This window comes from Bufo bufo, chromosome 1, assembly GCF_905171765.1.
Source record: "Bufo bufo chromosome 1, aBufBuf1.1, whole genome shotgun sequence".
In the NCBI taxonomy this organism is placed as follows: Eukaryota; Metazoa; Chordata; class Amphibia; order Anura; family Bufonidae; genus Bufo; species Bufo bufo.
The window spans coordinates 620,501,273-620,520,089 of NC_053389.1; positions in this window are offsets into that span (position 1 = coordinate 620,501,273).

Sequence of the window (18,817 nt, forward strand, 5' to 3'; positions counted from 1 at the left end):
TATCCGGGAAAGAGGTGCTGCACTTATTCCTGCTGGAGCACTTTTACGAAAAGCTGAGTCCTTTGATGCGAGAGTGGATCAGAGACAGGAGACCTCTCCCCCTACCTGAAGCAGCTCGCCTTGCAGACGAATATACCGACGCCCGAAAGACAGATACCCCTATGATCAAAGCCACTCCATGGTCGGATTACTGACCTGTGGCACCCCCTCCACCTACCAAAATCAGCCCAGGCATGCCCAGTACAACAACCCACAACCGCCAAAATGCTTCCAGTGCGACCAAGTCGGACATAAAAAGCTAGACTGCCCTTTGAATCCTTCCCGGCAGTCTAAGTCCTGGAGGAAGCCAGGAGTAGGGAACCCTCATGCACCAATGCCTGCTGCCGATTGCATCGAAGTGGGGAATACAGCAGAGGAGCACTGGGGAACCTTATATGAGGCTGACCCTGTCCATGCAGCTGCCCGGGATAATCGGCAGCAACACAGACAAACTGTCCTGGTCAATGGGAAAACAGCCAGTGGGCTACGAGACACCGGAGCTACTTTGACCCTGCTACAGCGCTATCTGATCCCGGAAAGTGAACACACGGGGCACACTGTAGCCGTTAGAGTAGCTGGAGGGACCATCTACCGTTTACCCACTGCCCGGGTTCACCTGGATTGGGGAGTTGGTTCGGGACACATGAATGTGGGCATCATGAAGGAGTTACTGGCTGATGTCTTACTGGGGAATGATTTGCCCCCCCCTTGTTTCTGCATATGCCCCATGGAGGCTAACCCTGTGACTACCCGTGCTGCTGGAACCGGTCTATCTGCTGCAGAGACCCAGGTAAGGACACCTACCCCAACGATTACGTTAGGAAAGGCCCCCTTAGACTGGGATACCCCAGGGGCATTTGGGAAAGAGTCCCGGGAAGATCCGACCCTTTAGAAGTATAGGGTCAAAGCAGACACCCAGGAGAGGGGAGCAGATGGGGAACTCTATGAGTGGGATAGGCTATATAGGATCCCCAAGAAATCCATGAGAAGTAAGACCCCTTCGCAGAAGAGACAGCTGGTAGTCCCTAAAAATACCAGCTGGAGATTCTGCAAATCGGGCATGATGTCCCCCTAGCAGGACATCTAGGGACCCGCGCACGGCCCATAGGATTATCCAGAATTTCTTCTGGCCCAGTTTCAATAAGGATGTGCGACAATATTGTAGGACTTGTGACACGTGTCAATAGGTAGGAAAGCCGGGGGACCACCCTAAGGCGAGACTCATGTCAATGCCTTATTATTCATTAGCATACCAGCCGGGAAAACTGCAGGGGGGCACAGCGGGCGAATGGAGCTTCGCCCAGACAAACTAGTAAGCAATATTACATCTGTGCACAGTACCCTACATAACCTGCTAGTTATTTTATAATGTCTGGACCCATGTAAGGTCCTCTTTAATATTTATTACCCTGATTCTGCGGTTTACAGAAACACCCCATATGTGGTCGGAAACTGCTGTATGGGCACACGGAAGGGCTCAAAAGGGCAGATTTTGCTAGACTGGCTTTTAGGCATCATGTCATATTTGAAGACCACCTGATGCACCCCTACAATAGAAACTCACAAAAAGTGACCCCAATTTGGAAACTACAGGATGAGGTGACAGGTTTTTTTTGGTGCTATTTTGGACTAGTTATGATTTCTGATCGCTCGATATTACGCTTTTTGTGAAACAGGATAACCACAAAATGGCTGTTGTGGCACAGTTTTTATTTTTGTTTTTTTACGGAGTTCTATGTGTTTTTGTAGAGCAGGTTGATACGGATGCCACAATACAAAATATGTGTATTTTTATTTTTTTGTTTCAATTATACATAATGAAGCATTTTTGTAAACAAAAATAATGTTTTTATGTCTTCATTTTCTAAAAAGCTACATTTCTTTTATTTTGCTGCCGATCATCTTGTGTAGGGTCTTTTCTTTTTGCGGGAAGAGTTCATGTTTTTATAGGTACCATTTTTAAGTACATATGATTTTTTTATTTTTATTTTATAACTGAATATTACACTTAATGGGGCAAAGTGACAATGGTTGTTTTGGCAAAGTTTTTTTTTTTCTTTACGGAATTCACCTTAGGGGGTAGCCCCTCTACCCCCTAAGGTGAATTCCGTAAAAAATAAAATAAAATAAATGTTTCTGAAAGCCATATTTTTGTTATTTTTTTGGGCAATTGACTTATGTAGGGGCTGAGGTGACTTTGATTGGTACTATTTTGGGGTACATATGTCTTTTTGATCACTTGGTATTGCATTTTTTTGTGATTTAAGGTTATTTATTGATTTAAGGTGATTTTAGGCATAAGGCCATCCTTCATATAAGATAGGTCCAAGGGCTATTCATAGTATTCAGTATATTGGGCAGACTAGATGGGCCAAATGGTTCTTATCTGCCGACACATTCTATGTTTCTATGTTAAGGTGATGTTTAGCATTTTTTTTTTTTTTTACGGCGTTCACCGCAGTACAGGGGGCAGATGGAGTCAGTGGGAGCCCCCTCCCTCTGTAAACCCTGCATGTGTCAGCGCTGACCGTGGCATGTGAAGTCTTAATCCACCAGCATCGCTGGATACAGCGATGCCGGTGGATGCAGCAGGGACCCATGCTGCTGATCTTGCGGGTCCAGCTCCTACACCCGCCCAATCACATCACGTACATGCACGTGAGGATGTGGCAAGAGACCGCATTCACTTACTTGTACGTGAAAATGCGGGAAGGCGTTAAAGACCTAATATCTTTAGATACCTTCACATGGGACGACGATCTAGCAGATTGTCAGGAAGGAAGCGTTCCTTCCCGACATACTGCTGATCGCTAGCGGAGGAGACCGGTGCATTTACATGCAGCAATATCCTCCAGAGTATGGGGAGGAGGAATCACTAATGCCATAACTCTTCCCCATACTGTCTTGTTGCTTCCCGTCCGCAAAATACGGATATCCTCTGTGTTTTATCACTCCAACCAATAGAAAGGGTTTATTCTTGTCTGCAATATGGACTAGAATAGAACTTGCTCTATATTGTGTGGAACAGTGACACAGATTCATAGAAAATATAGATGTTTGCATGTTCCCATAGAGATTTACAGTTCAGTGTGATATCTACAAAAAGTACGGATAGCACACTGAAGAAAAATATGGTTGTGTGCATAAGACCTAAGGTTAGGGCTACACAACGTCATGTGTCGCGCGACACATACGGCACAACTACACTGCAACATGTGTCGCGCAACATTGATGTCGCACGACCATTTTTATAATGATAGTATATGGTGTCGCACTGCGACGTGACAGTTGCAGAAAAATCCATCTTGGTCGCAGTCGTAGCATGTCGCGCAACACATGCCGTTGTGTAGTCCTAGCCTAAGGCTGCGTTAACATCTGCATTAGGGGCCTCCATTGCCGACTCCATCAAAAACAGAAACATGCAAGACCCCCTAATGAAACTCAAAATACCCGATTATCAATGGGGTCCACATGAGGCCGTTAGTTTCAGTTATGTGCTGTTATGCCATTATTTTTTTCTATAGCGGAGAAGAACAATGGAAACAACAACACTAGTGTGAACCCAGTCTTAATTTTCTCCTGTAAAGCCTCATGCACACGGCCGTTCTGTGCATTGGGCACTGCAATTTGCAATATCCGTGCGGCGGCCGGGACGAATCAAGATCCATTCAACTTGAATGGGTCCATGATCCGTACGCACTGCAAAAAAATAGAACATGTTCTATTTTTTTCGCGGTGCGAAGGCACGGACAGAAACACCACAGAACCCCCTCCGTAGTGCTTCCGTGGTGTTCCATACCTCCGTTCTGCACCGCAGCTCCGGATTGCGGACCCATTCAAGTGAATGGGTCTGCATCCGTGATGCGGGGAGCACATGGCCGCTGCCCGCATATTGCGGACCCTCTGTTTGCGGGCCACAATACGGCCATGGCCGTGTGCATGAGGCCTAAGAGTAAGGTCAGTGATTTCCATCAGTGATTATGAGCTAAAACTAGGACTAAAGCTTACATAGAGATAAGGTATAATGGAAAGATCTGCACCTGTTCTAGGTTTCTGACCCGCACCTGGTTTTGGCTCAAAATCACTGATGGAAAACACTGAAGTGTGAGATGAGCCGGATGCACACCACCTTATTTTGGGTCCACTTCTGATCTGCATTTTATGCAGTTTTTGCTCACAATCACTGAAGGTAATCACTGATCAAACACTGTGTGAAAACTGCCTTAGGCCTAAAGGTTTCTTCACACAGGACTAATATTGGGGAAAAACGTTCATATAAACGTTCCTTTATGATGATTGTCCGTGTAAAGGTGCCGTCGATTACCCGATGAAGGAGCACACCAAAATCATTGTTTTTGGCCAGTAGATCATGCTGTGTAAACAGCGGTCTCCTGCCCAGAAACAATGGGTCTTTATGTGGGTGAGCGATTACAGTAGCTATCCCTTGTCCCCACTCAGTGAAGCTGATTGCTGTCTGTAAATGCATCTTTCACCACCTCGAGCAGGCAGTTATTGGGAAGGAACTGTACCTTCCTGATCATTGCCTGCTCTGTCAGCATGTATAAATGTGCCAGAAGGCTGGGTTTACACAGGAAGTTTTTGAGACACTGGAAAAACAAAATCGGAAAAAACTTTCACCGCTGTGTTACTAGTTAACGAGTTTTCAGCAGATGAAACCAGTATTATTATCTGCAGAAAAAAAATAGCATCTGGTAATGCAGTGATAAAAACTGTATGCAGTTTTTCCAATTCGTTTTTTTTCCAGTGGCTCAAAAACACCCTGTGTAGGTTAAGAGACAATCAACTCTATGATACCTTCCGGTGTTTAAATGCGAACTCAAAAGAGTTCAGCTTTTATTCTGCAAGACATAGATCATTCTCCAGAATTGATCTATTTCTCTCGGATAGGCCATTGTTATCCAGGATCTCTAAGTCGTCCATAGGGGTCACGTCGTGGTCTGACCACGCTCCAATTTCATGTTCAATTTCCCAAATCTTATCTTTCAATGCTCAGAAATCGTGGAAGAATAATACCTTCCTGTTACGCCATCCCAAATACAAGCCTCTGATAAAAGCCGCATTAACAGAATATTTTTCTCTTAATGACACTGAGAACATAAATACCTTTACCCTATGGCAAGCTCACAAAGCTACCATTAGAGGCGAATTGATCAGAGTTCACATTTCAAAAAATCCCGAGAAGCTAAACTATCAATCCTTCTTGACCAAGCAGCTAGCTTAGAAGAGCAGATCAGACTGGACCCTTCCTTATCTCTCCATAGGTCTCTAATGTCGGTAAGACACGAAATACACTCCGTTTTACAAGTAGATTATGACCGCCAAATAACCTCCATGCGAATGGCTTATTATCATTCCTTTAACAAACCAAGTAAACTAATGGCGAGGAGAATAAAACCCTTAACACAAAAAGTAAATATACCCTACATGCTTGCTCCAGATAAATCTTCTAGAATTACACACCCTAATGAGATAGCGGAGGCCTTTAAACATTACTATTCTAAATTATACAACCTGAATATTGACCCAGCCACACATCAGCCGTCCCTAGAGAAAATTGATTCGTTTCTTCATAAGGTTCATCTCCCTTCTCTAAATAATGAACAACTTACACAACTGAATTCACCTATCTCTATTTCCGAAATTGAAGCTACGATTAAATCCCTTAAACCAAACAAATCACCAGGCCCTGACGGATATTCCAATGAGTATTACCAACTATTCTCGCCCCTTCTACATACACATTTGGCGAAGATGTTTAATAAGGTTCTAGATGGGGATCAATTTCCCCCTGAAATGTTACAGGCTATGATTGTGTTATGGACTATTGATACAAAATGGATACTTGCTTGTTGAGGACTATGTTTAGCTAAGATGGCGGCCAGGCATTCAGCCAACACCTATAAACTAGAATCTTACTTTGTGTTTTATCATGTGTTTCTTTGTGGTTTCCGTTCAGCTCAAGCAAGCAGTTACAAAAAAAGAAGAAGTAACAGTTTCACCCACGAGCAAGGGGGGAGGGGGGAGGAATTTCCTCTGGCCGTCAAGGTTACAGAAAAGTATAGAGTTTGTAGCCAATAGAAAAGATATACTTTATCTTTCACCCCCCCCTCCCACTTCTTCCTGTCGTAAAACCTATGTATTGTCTGCTGTTTTCAGAAAATAAACCAGAGATACTGTTTTAACTCCGAGCTGTGGGTTGTCTCAGATTTGATCTCTCCGTGCACGTACATTAATTAATTTGGAGCAGTACATCAACCGAACTGGCAGCTTGGCCAGAACCCGAACAATTGTTACAATCCCGAAACCAGGTAAGACAATGGACTCCCCTGCAAATTTTCGCCCGATTTCTCTCCTTAATTGTGACGTAAAACTATATGCAAAATTGTTAGCACATAGGCTCTTGAAAATACTGCCCACGCTTATTCATTGTGACCAGGTAGGTTTCACTAGAGGTAGGGAAGCACCTGATGGTACACGTCGGATATTGGGCCTGTTGCAGAGAGCTGGAGGGTTGGGATCGCCTTCTCTGCTTCTTACCTTGGATGCAGAGAAGGCGTTCGACCGGATACATTGGGGATTTGCATCGGCAGTATTAGATAAATTCGGTTTCCAGGGCCCGATTAAAAACGCGATTCAGGCATTATACTCCACTCCCTCAGCTAGAGTTTTAACGAATGGTTCCCTCTCCTCTCCATTTGCAATAACAAATGGAACCCGACAAGGTTGCCCCCTTTCACCTTTCCTATGTATTGTCTGCTGTTTTCAGAAAATAAACCAGAGATACTGTTTTAACTCCGAGCTGTGGGTTGTCTCAGATTTGATCTCTCCGTGCACGTACATTAATTAATTTGGAGCAATACATCAACCGAACTGGCAGCTTGGCCAGAACCAGAACAATTTTGGCGCCCAATCGTGGGGCTCGAGGATTGGACCCTCTGTTCCCGTACCCCCAGAGACCAGACGAGGAGAGGCGCACTAACGGACACCGGGATCGCAACTCGTGATATGAGGTAAGAAAATTGAGTCATCTTGCCCATAAAGTGTCCCCTGGTGTAGCCTCTTGGTGTTCGTCTGAGGGAGGGGTGCGGAAGCAGTCTGGGACGTCCTCGAGGGCATGAAAGTACCCCATATGTTTTTTTAAAGTCTTGATGTACTGTGTTGTGCCTATAAGTTGTGAAGACCCTGTTGACAAGTATCACTGACTGAGACACGGAGTTCTCCTGTGTGCCTGTATCGGAGTTCAGCCCGGTGTCTGACTCGAATCTCCATAAAGGGGACGATCACAGATGGGTGGAGAGCGGTTCGCGGTAGCCCAGAGTGTGCTGACCGGGACTCAAAGGTCTTCACGTCCAGTGATTACTCTATACAGAGGTCTTTAGGCGGCTTCAGTAGGTACGAGAGATAATGGGAAATGAGGAAAGTGTCCCGAAGGGCTACTGTTCACCTGAACAGTACGTGGCGGACAGGAGAGGCAAACGTTACATAAAAGGATTAACTAAGTTGGAGAAGAGTTATAGTGTCTGTAAAGGAGGCATCCTATGTAGTGCCACCTGGCAAGTGTTGTTAAACGAGAAGAGGGGGAAGTTAGAAGATGAAAAATTGACAGACATGGTCCGTGTGTGGTTGGACTGTAGTAAAGAATTTGAACAGACCGGGGGGGAACTAAATTTTGATGAGAAAAGACAGAGATATTTCTGTAAGCCTGGTGTTGCATTGATACATGACTTGCCACCACCCTATAATGGCGCCGGGAAGAAAGCAGGTGGGTGGACCTGCAAAACATGTGGTCAACAGAATCCCTCCTCCCGTGATACGTGCCTTCCCTGTGGGGTTCCCCACCCACAAAACCACACCTTGGTAACTACTCCCCAGCACGTCCCATCACTTCCCGTGTTAGCTACAGCGCCATCTTGTCCCCAGGCAACGCCCATGAACGGACCTTTAATATCATTCGGTCCGGACCCCCCCGTCACTCCTATGTCACCCTTGCCCCTTCCTACTACCTTGTACCCCATGGTTAACCCGGACGGTACATTCATGCTACCCCACTCACCTGCCACCCTTACTCCTATAATGGTAGGGGGGCAACCTGATGAAGCAGAACAGGGGGATGCAGACGGTGCTGCAGAATCCACAATGGGCATACAAAATGCACCGGGTAATATGCAGACTCCTTCGCGGGGTACCCCGACAGACTACGGTGATCCGCCAACTTTATCCCTGGCACCACAGTGGACTGGGCCCATGGTCGTGCGCCCATCACGACGTTCACAAGATCAAATACTGCAGGGTCAGATTACAGAGTTACAAAAGAACTTACAGAAAATTGAGCAGGGAAATCTTGAGACACTGAAAGAAGCCCTAGCACTTAACCGGCCACAGGGACCACCAAAATATGTGTCTTTCACCCCACAACAGTTATTCACCATAGTGAATTTACTGCCTGACCCTGAGACCCATCCCATGCCCTTTTTCAGGAAACTGTCCCAAGTGCATCAAACCTATGGGTGCACATGGTCGGACCTGCAAAGTATAGTGGAAAACAAGACAGGTGAATACTCCACACTGATAATGGATCAAATCCACATCCCTGAACTTAAAGGTGCTAACTTTGACCCCCGGGATCATGAGTCTGGAGAATTCTTTATAGAACAACTACAGAAATGGGCGAAAGCAAGATTAGCAGACCAATCCACGACATTACAGAATATGACACAGGAAAAAGTTGAAACTGTCGAGAAATTTGCTCAGAGGATTAAACAAAATTACAAAGACATGGGTTTTAGTCAGAATGAGCCTGTTCATCTCAGACTCTTGGCCCGCTCGTTTGTCGATGGTCTACGACCAGAGATAAACAAAGCCCTTGTGACCTGTCGCCCCGAGTGGAAATCCTTGACACTAGATATGTTGGAGCAGATTGCAAAGGGTCTAGAGAGTAACACAAAGAAAACCCGTGCTGCTGTGATAGCCGTAATGTCAGGAGAAGATGGTGGAGAACACCCACCCCCTTATGTCTGTTATGGGTGCGGCAAGCCCGGACACATAAAACGGCACTGCCGTAGCAAACATCTGTGGCCAACCAATCAACAGCGACAGGGGGGGCACTCAGCCCCCTTCATCGCAATAGGACGCTGGCAAACCAGTGCAGGGAGGGGACATTCCATATATGACAGTCTCTACACCTCCTACCGGTCCCACCCCTCGAGTGACTCTCGAGGTTGCAGGGAAGGAACTTTCATTTCTTGTGGACACTGGTGCAGCCCGCAGTGTATTATGTGAGACTGCCGTACCTCATTCTTGGCTCACTGACATTCAATTACCTTGTTCTGGACTAGAGGGGGTTGTGCAACATAACTCCGTGACCAAGCCACTCACAGTCACTTCCCCTAGATTCTCCCGGACTAAAACCCCCCAACTCCACCTCCCTGCAGGAGTCATGTTGCAGTTTGTTGTCAGCCAAACATGCCCCTTCAATCTGTTAGGCTCTGATTTTCTTCAGAAAATCCAGGCTAACATACAGTTCAAAGAGGATGGAACAGTCACCCTCGGTACAGCCCTACACCCGGAGGATACTTGCCTCCTTATGGCATTAACCACACTTCAGTACGCTGACTCATATGAGCAAGGGGATTCGCTGCAAACCATTTTGCACCTCATCCCCGATACTCTCTGGACCAAAGGACCCCATGATATCGGACGCCTCAATGTCCCACCGGTCACTGTGACCCTGAAGGATCCCAAGGTTCTGCCATACAAAGCGCAATATCCGCTTTCTATCTTACAGCAGGATGCTATTACCCTCCAGGTGCAGGCCCTCCTGCAGAATGGGGCAATCAAGATCACTACTTCTCCCTGTAACTCACCCCTTTACCCAGTATGGAAGAAAAGGGAGAAAGGACAGCCTCCAACGTACCGCATGGTGCAGGACCTCCGAGCTGTCAATGAGGCTACTGTTCTTGAGACACCTATTGTCCCCAATCCGCACACACTCCTTGCTGGCATTCCACCCACTGCCACTACTTTCACTGTCATTGATCTGGCCAATGCGTTCTTTTCTGTTCCCTTACATGAGAAATGTCAGTTTCTTTTTGCTTTTACACATGCAGGCAAACAGTACACATGGACTGTTATGCCTCAAGGGGCTCAAAACAGCCCTTCCTGCTTCAGCAAGGCTATGTCCTCTGTTCTGCAACCCTGGCAATCAGATCACCCGGATGTGGAACTCCTCCAGTATGTGGATGACCTTCTCCTCTGTGCGGTCTCTCCCCAAATCTGCATGACAAAATCTGTCTCACTTCTCCAGTTTTTAGCCTCTGCTGGATGTCGAGTCTCACAAGCCAAACTACAACTGTCTCTCCCCAAAGTTGTCTTCCTAGGTCATTGCATCTCTCAAGGTCACAAGCACCTAACTGAGGCGAGGAAGAAGGCTATCTCTGACATCCAACTCCCGGACACTCCTCATCAGCTGCAAACCTTTCTGGGACTCATCTCCTACTGCAGGCCTTGAATATCTGATGCTTCTGTCCTCATGCAACCCTTATATGACTGTATACCTCGTAATGCTGCTACTCCTTTCCAGATGACAATGGAGGCCGGAGAAGCTTTTCAGTCATTGAAGGCCGCCATTGCATCTGCCCCTGCTCTTGGCATCCCCAACTACAACCTTCCTTTCCGGCTGTATGTCATGGAACGCCAAGGTCACGCCACTGGAGTCTTCACTCAAACTCATGGTGGCCGCAATCGACCCTTGGGTTACTATTCTAAGCGTCTTGACCCGGTAGCCAGAGCTGCCCCTTCCTGTGTCAGAGCTATCCATGCTGCCAGCTCTCTTCTAAATGTCACATCTGACGTTGTGCTGGGTCATCCCCTCACTATTCTGGCTCCCCATGACATTTCTGCCATCCTCCAGCAGACTCAACCTAAACACCTCACTGCACAGCGCCACCTCCGGCTTCAGTGTAGTTTGCTTCTGCCAGATAATGTCACCATTCAGAGGTGCCACATCCTCAATCCTGCTGCACTCCTTCCTCTTCCAAGGGGGGAGTATAATGGAGATTCTGAAGATTTTATTGATCTACATGCTGAAGAGGATCTTCAGGAAGAAGAACTATGGGCCTCAACCGACTCTCTTTACAAGGAACAAGAATATGATTGCATCACAATGATGGAAGCTGAAGTAGGGACACCACCATCAGTCCAAGACACTCCTCTGACAAACCCTCATTGGATTCTCTTTGTGGACGGCTCAAGGTACGCCGATGACAAGGGGAAGTTCCATACAGGCATGGCATTCACAAGTGAACATGAAGTGCTGTGTGCAAGACAATTGTGCCCAGACCAGTCAGCACAAGAAGCTGAACTCATTGCCCTCACTGAAGCCTGCCTCATGGCAAAAGACTCTACCGCCAATATCTACACAGATTCTAGATATGCCTTTGGAGTGGTTCATGACTTTGGATATGGAAGGCCCGGGATTACATCACAGCTGCAGGAACCCCGATTAAGAATGCTGCAGCAGTAGCAGCCCTAATGGCAGCAGTACTCCTACTCAACCAAGTGGCAGTGATCAAAGTAAAGGCCCATACTCGAGCTGACACCCCTGAGGCCAGAGCAAACGCCCTAGCTGACCAAGCGGCCAAGGAAGCAGCAGTGAAAGAGGAAAGAGTCCAGTCAGACCAGATTATGATAACACAGGAAGACCTGGAACAAGAAGAAATCACATGGGACCTACTGAAACAAATGCAGAAACAGGCCACTCCCAGGGAAAAGGAAATCTGGCTGAAAGAATCAGCCCTCGAAGAAGAATCTGGACTCTGGACACAAGGAAAGAGAGTCTGCCTACCCAGAGCTCTTTATCCCCTAATAGCCTCAGTGGCCCATGGGCCCACCCACCAATCCAAAACCATCATGAAAGGACTAATTGACAAAATATGGGTGGCCCCAGGGATAACCCCTGTCCTGGTGAGACATACTCAAGCGTGTCTCATCTGTGCAGAGTGTAACCCCGGCAGAACCGAGCCCACTCCCAGAAAATGTCTCCCGAAAGCCTTATATCCCTTTCAGAGGATACAAATCGATCATATCCAGATGCCAATGTGCCAAGGGTTTCAATATGTGCTAGTAGTGATAGACTTGTTCTCTGGGTGGCCAGAAGCCTACCCCGTCCGAAACCAGACAGCAACCACTACTGCAAAAAAACTGATGCAGGAGCTTGTCTGTAGGTTCGGAGTACCTGAGGTCATTGAGAGTGATCAGGGCCCAGCATTCACTGCTAGTCTAACCCAAGAGGTCTGGAAGATGGTAGGGTCACACCTGGCGTATCATACCCCATACAGGCCCCAAAGCAGCGGCAAAGTCAAAAGATTGAACGGGGTGTTAAAATCTAAAATGCTGAAGATGACCAGGGAGACAGGGCTTAATTGGGTTCAGTGTTTGCCTATAACCCTCTTTTCAGTTAGGCATACACCAAGGCCCCCACACAAACTAACCCCATATGAGATCTTATTTGGAACAGGGCCAAGAATGGGACAGTATTTCCCACAACAGTTACAAATGCATTATGAATCTGTTGCAAAATATGTGATAGCCTTGAGCAAGCAATTGTCTAATATACATGCACAAGTTTTCTCTTCCATTCCAGATCCTAACTCCCTGGAGGGAAGCCACACTCTCAAACCTGGAGAGTGGGTGGTGGTCAAGAAACACGTCAGAAGCACCCTCGAACCACGATACGAGGGACCTTACCAGGTGTTGCTGACCACCCCAACCTCTGTGAAACTCGAAGGGAGACCCACCTGGATCCACGCTTCACATTGTAAAAGAGTGAAGGCTGTCCCACCGTCCCAGGAACCATAAGCCATGAGGATTCACATACTGATCATGACTTTGACAGTGGGCATATCTGCAGTATTCACGCCACTGGGTGATGAATGGGACAATTCACTGATACGGCACCATCAAATTTTAGTCCAGGGGTTGAAGGAGACTGAAACTCTGAGAGATTGTTGGATCTGTACCCACAGTCCCGTGAGTTCAACCAGTATGCCTTATTTTGCAATACCCCTGGACCTTTCTGAACTGATTGACCTGTCTAATTCTACCATCTTTCTCACTAGTATACACCAAGTTAAATCCAGTACAAACAAGGACAGAGAAGTAGCCTTACCTGTTGCAGGGTGGGCAGATGCCCCATGGCTCATGATAAACAGATCAGGACCCTCGGTAGATTATAGCTCTACTCCTTGGCAAGAGGGACACTGGGCTAATGTCACATGTTTTCCTAGCTGGACACACTGTTATTGTCTCCAAGTACAAACCAAAGGTATGACATTTAGTCCACACATACACTCAGGTTGCAATGATTCAAAAACAGACAGCCACGTGCAGTGTATTGGTGTAGATGCTGAGAACGGAAAGGATCTGCCCTGTAACAACCGTACTGTACAGGATCTCCGGACAGGTATATTAGCTAACGACACCGAAAGTCAGTCAAAAGGATATGAGTTGGCGAAAGGGACACAATTAGCCAAACTAATTACCCGATTATTCAATGGCACAGCAGTAGCAGTTCCAGACGACATATACTTAGTTTGTGGACACAAAGCATACAAATGGTTATCTGAGAATGTCACAGGACTGTGCACCATCGCCAGGCTTACTCCTGCCACCTTTATAATACCACACTCTGAAATTGACATAAATGCAGTACCTAAACACACCTTGTATCGTAGGGCCAAAGATAACACACCCAGACCAAATGGCAAGCCACATGTAGTAGAGATGAGCATTACCAACAAAATTGTTAGTTCCATCTTCATATATCCCATGATAATGCAGATGTGGGATCATCTGGTAGTAGCAACAGACTACCTGGATGACCAAATATGGGAGGTGATGAGACTTATGAATACCTCAAACATTGTGCAAAACCAGTTAATCATTGTCACCAACCAACACACATTAGTTCTAGATTATGTTACAGCTAAAGATGGAGGTATGTGCCAGATTGTGGGACCCTCTTGTTGCCATTACATAGACCCGCAGGGTAATTTGCAAGTTAAGGTGGATATAGAGAAGATGGCGGATTTAAGAGATAAATGGCTGGATGCACATAAAGCTGATAAAGATACGTGGTGGTCTGATACCTTCTCTTCCCTTAACCCCAATAACTGGTTCAAAGGTATTGGGGGTTGGCTCATGGGAATTGTCCAAGTAATATTGCAGGTAGCCCTAATAATATTGGTGATATATGTAGTGATTAAGCTCGTTCTTATTTGTGTGACCCGCTTTTCAAAAAGAATGAAGAAAACTGATGAACGACCTATTATGCTCCTCTACGATGAGGAAGGACAGAAGGAAACATCGTTCAACACAGCTCCCCCTCCTCACAATGATGCCTGGCTGAGATAGGGTGAGATGAATCCCAGGGTATTACCACAAGTCCGAGCAACCGGGAGCCTACCTATAAGGGGTAGGTTGTCGCCACTGCGGGTGAAGAGGATACGAATGGTATGCCCAGGGGATTCGCTAGGCGAAGGGAAAGTCTACAATCAAGTTTCCAAGGGGGGACTGTTATGGACTATTGATACAAAATGGATACTTGCTTGTTGAGGACTATGTTTAGCTAAGATGGCGGCCAGGCATTCAGCCAACACCTATAAACTAGAATCTTACTTTGTGTTTTATCATGTGTTTCTTTGTGGTTTCCGTTCAGCTCAAGCAAGCAGTTACAAAAAAAGAAGAAGTAACAGTTTCACCCACGAGGGAGGGGGGAGGAATTTCCTCTGGCCGTCAAGGTTACAGAAAAGTATAGAGTTCGTAGCCAATAGAAAAGATATACTTTCTTTCACCCCCCCCCCCCCTCCCACTTCTTCCTGTCGTAAAACCTATGTATTGTCTGCTGTTTTCAGAAAATAAACCAGAGATACTGTTTTAACTCCGAGCTGTGGGTTGTCTCAGATTTGATCTCTCCGTGCACGTACATTAATTAATTTGGAGCAGTACATCAACCGAACTGGCAGCTTGGCCAGAACCCGAACAATTGTTACAATCCCGAAACCAGGTAAGACAATGGACTCCCCTGCAAATTTTCGCCCGATTTCTCTCCTTAATTGTGACGTAAAACTATATGAAAATTGTTAGCACATAGGCTCTTGAAAATACTGCCCACGCTTATTCATTGTGACCAGGTAGGTTTCACTAGAGGTAGGGAAGCACCTGATGGTACACGTCGGATATTGGGCCTGTTGCAGAGAGCTGGAGGGTTGGGATCGCCTTCTCTGCTTCTTACCTTGGATGCAGAGAAGGCGTTCGACCGGATACATTGGGGATTTGCATCGGCAGTATTAGATAAATTCGGTTTCCAGGGCCCGATTAAAAACGCGATTCAGGCATTATACTCCACTCCCTCAGCTAGAGTTTTAACGAATGGTTCCCTCTCCTCTCCATTTGCAATAACAAATGGAACCCGACAAGGTTGCCCCCTTTCACCTTTCCTCTTTTTAATGGTTATGGAGCCTTTTGCAGAAATGATAAGGACGTCAGATTTGATACGGGGCATCCCGGCTGGTGGTCGGCAACATAAGATAGGGTTATTTGCAGATGACGTTATTTTATCCATAACTGACCCCCTTCCTTCTCTGAGAGCCACTATACGGATTATACGGGAATTTGGGGAAGTGTCGTATTACAAAATTAATGAAGCTAAATCCCAAATCCTGGCGATAAAGGTTGCGCCTTCATTAAGATCAGAAATTTAAAGAGAGTTCCCTTTTCAATGGGCAGCTAACTCAATTACATATCTGGGCGTCCAAATATGCTATCCCCTCAAGCAGTTAGTTAAATGTAATTATGGAATACTGTACAAATCCCTACAAGATTATCTTGACCGCTACTCAAAAATAAACTTATCCTGGCTAGGGCGAATAGTACTGTACAAAATGATGGTGTTACCAAAGATCTTATACCTTTTTCGCACTCTACCCGTTCCTATACCCACCTCAGTCATGACAAAATTTAAATCTCAAATGCTTGCTTTTATATGGAATAAAGGCCCCCATAGAATTGCAGCCTCTATACTCTACAATCACAGGTCCCATGGTGGTCTGGGAGTGCCTAATCTTTATGGTTACTACGAAGCCTTTGTTTTCAAACAGCTAAGATTTTGGTGCAAACAAGGTCCGTCACCTAGTTGGAAGCAGATAGAAGTTGATCTTAATAAGGGTAGATCGCTTTACTCATTACTTCTGGTACACGCTGTTGATCCCAGCTTTCCGTCGCCCTCAGCATTGACTCTAAAAACATCCATTCATATATGGAAACTACTTGTGCAGCACATGGATACGACCGCTCCAAAGAAAAGAATTCAGATCCCCATAGAGATCTTGCAGTATTATATAGAGGATATCTCGGTGGGGGGGTGGCGGAAAGCTGGGATACAGGTTCTGAATGATTTTTATGACCAGGATATGTTGAGGTCCTTCTCAAGCCTACAGGTCTCTTTTGGCATTCCAGATTCATTTCATTATCACTATACCAGGATTGCTCACTTTTTGGCTAAGTGGCAGCAGAGAGACATACTACTCCCGGTTGATCTCCTAAATATTTTAATAAGTTCAATTGGCGACTCCCAGTTCCCTACTAGTTCGGTTTACAAAAGGGTGATAGGAGATATACAAATGACTAAAAAAGCCCACTTTTTGAATTGGGATAGAGATCTGAAGCACTCATATTCCATACCACAATGGCAAAGTGCGATAAGATTTACGTATCAAGCCACAAAATGTTCAGCTTTACTAGAATGCTATCACAAAATACTTACACGGTGGTATTTTACACCAGCTAAGCTCCATAGATTCTACCCCAATTCAGAAAACATATGTTGGCGTTGCAAAAAGTCACCAGGCAACCTGTTGCATATTTTTTGGGACTGTGTCACATTACAACCGTTTTGGTTGAAAGTCGAACAATTGATGAGAGAAGTGACTGGTTACAATTTTCGCCTTTCCCCAGCTTTGGCACTCCTCTCCTTAGAGGTTGATTTAGTTCCACGTCAGCATAGATTAATAACGTGCCATATTCTCCTATCTGCCAAACTTTTAATTGCTAAATTGTGGAAATCTCCTTTAAGCCCTACTTTATGTGAACTCAAAGATAGAATCTCCACCCATGCTATATATGAACACTTATGGGCGATGCGGACTGATAGGATGACACAGTTCCGTTTTGCGTGGTCTTCCTGGCTTGCAAAATTCCCTACTCCTATCTGTTTCAATCCTTAAGTCTAAAGATAGATTAATGTCCTGCCTTAGTCTGACCTATCGATGAAGTTGAGCCCGTGACCGTCGATTGTACATTGTACATGTGTACCTTATTTTACTTTATTCTACTTATTTTATTATATTGTATTATTATTTAATCATGGTATTGTGTTTTTGTTTTTTCCTGTGGTTTTCTGTGTTTACTCTCCACTTGTTACGTATTTTATATTTGTCGCTGTTCTACGTAGGCAGCACCCGAGCGGGTGCCGTAGAACTCTAGTTTTGATTGATATCTGCTTAATGTCTTATCCAGTGGCTGCGCCCACTCTCATGTTTGTTGGCTACATCTGTCATTATCCTGAGTGGCTGCGCCCACAAATGACTTCTATCTTATTTTGTTATATCAAAAACAATAAAAACTATTGTGAAAAACACCCTGTGTAAACCCAACTTTACAGCAAGTATATTTACTGAAGCAGACATGTCAAAAGATCTAGCCAGTCCCCTTTTAATTGCATGTATATGTATATTTCATGTGATCTACAAAGGTGCAGATTAACCTTGTAATACATCTTCATAGTGGGTCATAGCTGTTTTTCTGATCCAGGGCTCCAAATGTTTCCTTCTCGCAGACTTAGGACTCGTGCACATGTTTAATGTTGTATAACTGCATTTTATATGTATGCTGTGATATATACACTGCTCAAAAAAATAAAGGGAACACAAAAATAACACATCCTAGATCTGAATTAATTAAATATTCTTCTGAAATACTTTGTTCTTTACATAGTTGAATGTGCTGACAACAAAATCACACAAAAATTAAAAAAGGTCTGGATTTGGAGTCGCACTCAAAATTAAAGTGGAAAAACACACTACAGGCTGATCCAACTTTGATGTAATGTCCTTAAAACAAGTCAAAATGAGGCTCAGTAGTGTGTGTGGCCTCCACGTGCCTGTATGACCTTCCTACTAGGGATCGACCGATATTGATTTTTTTAGGGCCGATACCGATAATTTGTGAACTTTCAGGCCGATAGCCAATAATTTATACCGATATTCTGGGAATTTTCATTTTTTAAAAAAAAATAAATTCCTACACAAATCTGCTGAAATTTAATATGTTTATTAGTATGTGTATTTTTATTTTTTTTGTAAATCTTTTTTCATTTATACTTAATATTTTTGTGGTTTTTTTTTTTTTACTAACTTTTAGGCCCCTTAGGGACTAGAACCCTTGTCCTATTCACCCTGATAGATCTCTATCAGGGTGAATAGGATCTCACACTGTCCCTGCTGCTCTGTGCTTTGTGCACACAGCAGCATGGAGCTTACTATGGCAGCCAGGGCTTCAATAGCGTCCTGGCTGCCATGGTAACTGATCGGAGCCCCAGGATTACACTGCTGGGGCTCTGATCGGAGGAGCAGGGGAGAGGGGATCCTGTGGCCACTGCCACCAATGATTAATACTGGGGTGGGGGGCGCACTGCGCCACCAAT